The sequence below is a fragment of the Ailuropoda melanoleuca genome, chromosome 7 (genome assembly GCF_002007445.2).
Source record: "Ailuropoda melanoleuca isolate Jingjing chromosome 7, ASM200744v2, whole genome shotgun sequence".
Classification (NCBI taxonomy): Eukaryota; Metazoa; Chordata; class Mammalia; order Carnivora; family Ursidae; genus Ailuropoda; species Ailuropoda melanoleuca.
The window spans coordinates 58,170,955-58,176,464 of NC_048224.1; the positions used below are offsets into that span (position 1 = coordinate 58,170,955).

At 61.3% G+C, this 5,510-nt stretch overlaps 1 long non-coding RNA gene across 1 annotated transcript; it reads left to right on the top strand.

Annotated features, from left to right (window-relative positions):
- Positions 1-547: 547 nt before the first annotated feature.
- Positions 548-2,145, top strand: LOC117802949. Its single transcript, XR_004626431.1, has 3 exons — positions 548-698; positions 1,018-1,127; positions 1,811-2,145. It is a non-coding gene; the product is annotated as an uncharacterized LOC117802949 (long non-coding RNA).
- Positions 2,146-5,510: the final 3,365 nt, after the last annotated feature.

Below are 5,510 nucleotides of genomic sequence, written 5' to 3' on the forward strand. Positions count from 1 at the left end.
GTCACCAGGCCGGCGGAGAGGCCACAGGCCTCCAAATTCCAGGCTAATTGGCGTCTGGCAGAGCACACTCCTCCGCGGCAGGCCTGGCTTTCCCACCCCACTCCGTGCTCGGACACCACCCCCAGAACACCCCCCAGAATCCAAACTGACCCAGGCCTGCCCTGCCGGGGCCACCCCAAGAAGCCTCTGACCCTGGCCCTCTCCAAGCCCTGAGGCACCACGGCAGCGGGGCTGCAGGCCTGGAAGGAATGTCTCCCTGACCTGGGGGCTCGAACATCGCAGGGAACCGAGCCCGAGACAGACACCGGCTCCAGAGGCCCAGGAGATTAGAGCCAGCCACATAAACAGTGATAGGGAACCGCGTCCTTTCTGATCCAGATGCTGGGATGAGGAAACCGAGCTCTGGGCAGAGCCTGGCCCCACAGGAATTGCCCAACGGGTCTGTCGCAACAGGCTTGGATTCCAGGGCCAGACCTCCCAGCCTCCCTGCCTCCCGGCTGCCCTGAGCGCCTAAGGTCTGGGGACAATGGTTGCCAAGCAGGGTGGAAAGGTCAGATGTCCCTGGGCCCCCATGCCCTGTTGTCTATGGACTGGACATGATGGGACAGGAACAGGGCCTCGGGGACAACAGTGGATCAGAGCTGACCCTTCCCCTCCTGGTACACTCCTGGGATGTCACCTAGGAAGCACAGAAGAGAGTGAGGCCTGGCGGCGCCCCCAAGGACCCTTTCCCAGCGGGGCTCTCCGACCTTGCCCGCAGAGCGCCGGCCCTGGGGAGCGGACCACTCACCAGCAGGAGGGCCCTTCCCCCTGCCCCTCAGATGCAGCTCGGGCCTCCGGAGGTTCCCTGAGCTCAGAGGGGTCCACGCAGGCCGCCGGGCCGCGCCCTTCCTGTCATGCACAGGCTGCCAGGCCACTATGGGCCTGTCACGGCTTTTTCTTCCCCGGGCAAAGGCAAGGCCAACCCGTCAGACCCTAAATCTCTCCTTTTCTCTACAGACACCAATTTCTTTTCAGTCCAGCAGACACTGACCACACGCTTGCACGTGCAGACGGGCGTGACGCCCTCTTCTTCTTGCACTCACCCCCGCCCCCCGGGAAGCCGGTGCTGCCGCCCCATTCTACAGGTAAGGACGCTAAGGCCCGAGGAGGGGAAGGGACGTGGCCAGGACCACACCTGGAGCCATGGGTTTCCTTCTTGTTTCTGGGCGGACAGCAGACCAGGCAGCAGCAGACATCCCTGGTGTGGCCTGTGGGACAGATCAAGCCCCTATGGCCTGGGCCTCCGAGGGCCTCTGTCCCTCTTTCGACGTGCAGGTCCTATCTGTGGAGCAATGGCTGCCTTCCCACACTCTTCTGGGTCAGGGACCCCCCGTTCTGCTTTCATTCCCCTGGTGAGATGCCTGCCATCCAGGGGCTCAGCCTCCCACCCCAGGGACACACCTGGCCTGGCACCCAGGGGTCAAGCACGTGGCTCACCCGTCCGGTGACCCAGATACCCTTCCAGAGGCTTGGTCTCGTCTGCACAACGGGAGGGGTGCCATGCCCACCTCGAGAGCCAGCCAGGAAGACACGTGCTTGGGACATATGCTGAGCCCACGGCAAGCCAGCCCCCTCATCCTTATCAGGGGGCTCCCTCTCGCCTGCTTCCTGGGCCCACCAGCCCTGCCTTTCCCACACTCGCCCTCCGCAGGCTGCCTGGCCCGCAGTCCACACCCCTGCCGGGAACTTGCAGGGCGCCGTGGCCACACCAAGGGGCTACTGTGGGCTCCCTTCCACCTGCCTGATGGGCTCCTCTGTGACACGCTAGGCTCTGGGCCCCATCTCCCGACTCAAGCCACCTCGCCATCACAGACCCCAGGCAGGAGCAGAACCTTCAGGAAGGCTCGAGTGACCCTCCACGGCTGAGAGCCCCACTGCCCGACGATGTCCGGGCGCGTCCCGCTGGCCTGTCCATGGCAGGACCCATGTAACCTGCCCAAAGCAACACGGCTAGTTAAAAGTTTTATTGATTGAACACAATTGCATGTAAGTGGTAACAGTTCTCCTGATGTAACCCACTTTTTCTTAATGGGTAATCTCAGACACTTGAGTTTGTATGTTAAAGGAGCTTTAGGACAATTTAATAGCTCATAAAATTTTATAGTCCCAGTTGAAATCAGAGTGATGACTCTGGCCTGCGCAGCTATGGCTCGCTAAGCGTCCCTCATCTATTTTTTTCCCTCTGTTTATTGGAAAGTTAACATCTGCTCTGCTATGGGGGGGTGGGTGGAAGAAGGGAAAACAATGATCTATTTTTCCACAAGAGAGGTAAGACATTCGGGCTCTCCTGGCAACATCCTATTTTCCAAACACATGGATTTCCTTTAAGTCAGAAGGAGGTCTGATAAACCGGCTGAGCCACAGCTGGCCCAACACCCAGCAAGCATCAGTGCCCCCGCAGGGACTGCTGATGTGGGGCTACCCAGGCCACGGCCACCGCCTGGGGGTGGCCGCAAGCTGGCGGGGCCCGTTGAGAGTCACAACCTGGTCATTTATGAAGCACCCACTGTGTGCACGGCCTGGGAGCTCACCGCCTGTGAGGAGCTTACTTACCTCCAGAAGCTGAGGCCGTAGCTGAGGTCCACGCCCAGCAGATAGGCCAAAGGGGACAACCCTCTGAAGGCTTCCTGGAGGACGCAGACATGGGCTGGGGGCCCCGGGCGCGGGCAAGACACGGGAGCTGGGTCCAAGTGCCCGAATCCTGGCTTTGCCACTTGGCAACATGTCACCTGACCCCTGGGAGCCTCGGTTTCCTTGTCTTTCGGACGGGATCCCACCGTGTCTACCCCTCCGGCCAGTGAGGACAGAAGGGAACCAAGTATGTGGAGTGCCGGCCCTTAGTGGGCTTCAGATGTGTTATCAAGAAGAAGGAAATTCAGGAAAACAGTGTGAGGTTCCTCAAAAAGTCAAACCGAGAATCACCAGAGGACCCAGCAACCGCACTTCCCCGTCATGCACGAGACAGCGGCAGGCAGGGGCTCCCGCGCGTCCACGCACACGCGTGCTCACACCGGCGCCGGCCCAGCACAGGGGTGGGGGCCCCCCGCTCGGCCACAGAGAGGAGTGATGTCGCGAAGTGTGCCACAGCATGGGAAGCCTCAGAAGCAGCACGTGGCCTGAAAGGAGGCAGACACCGTGTCAGATTCCTTTTATATGAAACGTCTGGAACTGGCAAACCTTTAGAGGCCGGAAGCGCATGGTAGTCGCCGGGGCTGGGGGGCGGGAGGGGGCGCCTCTCGGGACGGTGAACACGTCTGTGGACCAGGTCCGAGGAGGTGGGGGATGACACCATCGCAAACGGGCTCAGTGCCGCCGAGCTGCGCACTTGATGGTTCCTTTGACAGCATGTGAATTTCATCCCCATGAAACAAATTTTTTTTGAATGAAGGAAATTCAGATTGACAACGTCACACAGGGGACGCTCACCGGGGACAGACCCCAGACGCCGTGCCTCCTTTACCCCTCCAGCCTGTGCAGAGTTCGGACCCCAGAAGCTCAGTGGCCGGTCAGCGGGGCCAGGACGGGCAGGCGGGAGCGAGGGTGCACGCTGGCTACTCCACGAAGTGGATCGCAAGGTTGTGTCCCGGGGGCTGTGGGAAGGGCTGTGTTACAGCAGAGCTAACTTACGGGAGAGCACATCGTGAAGAGCCCAGGTCAGCACGGAGGACAAGCTCTCAGGCACACCAAGGGGGCCCCCCGCGGGTCAGAGGACGTGCTCAGCTGGGGGAACCACAGGGGTCAGGGCAGAGCCCCCACCTGCCCCAAGCATCCTGGGGCCTGCTTCTCGCCCCACCTCCCTCCGCCACTCCCCTCTCCTGCCGTCTCCGGATCCCTCCCAGATCTGCTGTTCCTAATTCGTATCCAGGAGAGGAAGCAGAGCAGGGGCTGGGCCATGCCCTTCTCGAAGGCAGCCAGGCCCTCAGTGAAAGGTTTTCTGCGCAGAGAGAAGGCCTGCCCCCCCCAGCAGCCACGGAGGAGGCCCCAGCCAAACGTGGCCACCTGTGAGGTGGGTCCTGGGCTCTCCCATGGACCCACTGCTCCCTGGACAGCCTCCTGGGCTTTTGCCCAACAGGGAAAAGGACAAAATGAGGCCACTGGACCTTTGTCTACTGCCACGTGGAGCCCTCACGCACAGTCAACAGCACTGTCACACAGACCTCAGATGCCAGAGAACCAAGCCAGTGTTCAGCCAGGTTAGTTACGGCAGGACAGGCCCCCACTGCCCTGTGGGATTCGGGGGCTCGGGGAGGCCATGCCGCCACACACGCCCCAGGTCTGCCCGGGACCGGGCTGGGGCAGCCTCCCAGGATTCAAAACCTCACGCGACTGGCAAGAAACGTGCCCTCTAAGGAATTGGCAAATCTTCAGATTCATAAATGCCCCCAGGGCGTGGTGACCCTTGAGAGGCAGGCAGGTATCAGGGAAACGTGCAGGGGATGCCCCGCTGCTCAGAATAATCCCACATGAACAGGAAGGTCATTTTCCCAGCACGCGGCTTTCCTTGGGGTGGGCTTGCTGTGTTCTCCGAGGGGCAGTTCTCGTCCCGCAGGCTGCCCGCACCCCTGAGGCGGGTCCGCAGCTCAAGCAGAGGGCAAGGTCCACGTCACAAGCCTGCGTGGAGCCCTTGCATGTGGCTGCAACAGCACAGGGCTCCGCTCGCCACCCCGGCCGGCCCCCTGGCCCCCCAGCCTCCGCCGCCCCCTCTGTCCAGAGCAGCACCTGACACCCTCCATTCCCCCCATCTCCGCCTCCTCCTCCTCGAGGCCTTCCCGATCCCACACCTACAGACGCCGCCTCCCCCCCGGGCCACCCCCGTGGCCTTCCCTCGAAGCCCGTGGCTGTATTTAAGCCATTCTGCTCTGTGTCCTCATCTGTCCTTCTTTTCTGCCTCAGCCCCTGTGGGGCCTGACGCGGTCCCCACCTGACCTCCCTGAGCACGGAGCCCCGGAGGCAGGTAAATATTTGTTGAATGATGCCTGGGTGTTGAAACGGAGACCGCTCTGTGATTAGGACACCTGAACTTGAAAGCCAGCCCCGCTGCTGACTTGCCTGGTGACTGTGACTTGGTCTCTCCCGTCCTTGGAACAGAGAGAACGTCATGGAGACCGCAGGCCGGCTGCTCCCCACCACACTGCCGGCCCCTGGCTCTTAAGCATGAAAGCGTGTTCTGAGAGGGCTGGATGGCACCCCCGCCCCCAAAGAGAGAGGCTGTCGTGAGCGCTGCCGCTCGGCTCCGGCGCTCTCGGGGAGGCTGCGCATGTGGGGGCACAAGTGCACTGTGGGCGCCAAAATAATCCGATTGCAGGCGGAGGGCGAGAGGGAAGGGGAGGGTAATTGAATATCCGGAAGGAAGGTATCCTCAAGCCAGCCATATCGTGGTTCCTTCCCGCATTTATGCTAAGAGGTCCCCCAACTAAAACAGCTCTATTATTTTAGGACTCCTAAAACTCACATTAAAGTGACAGCAC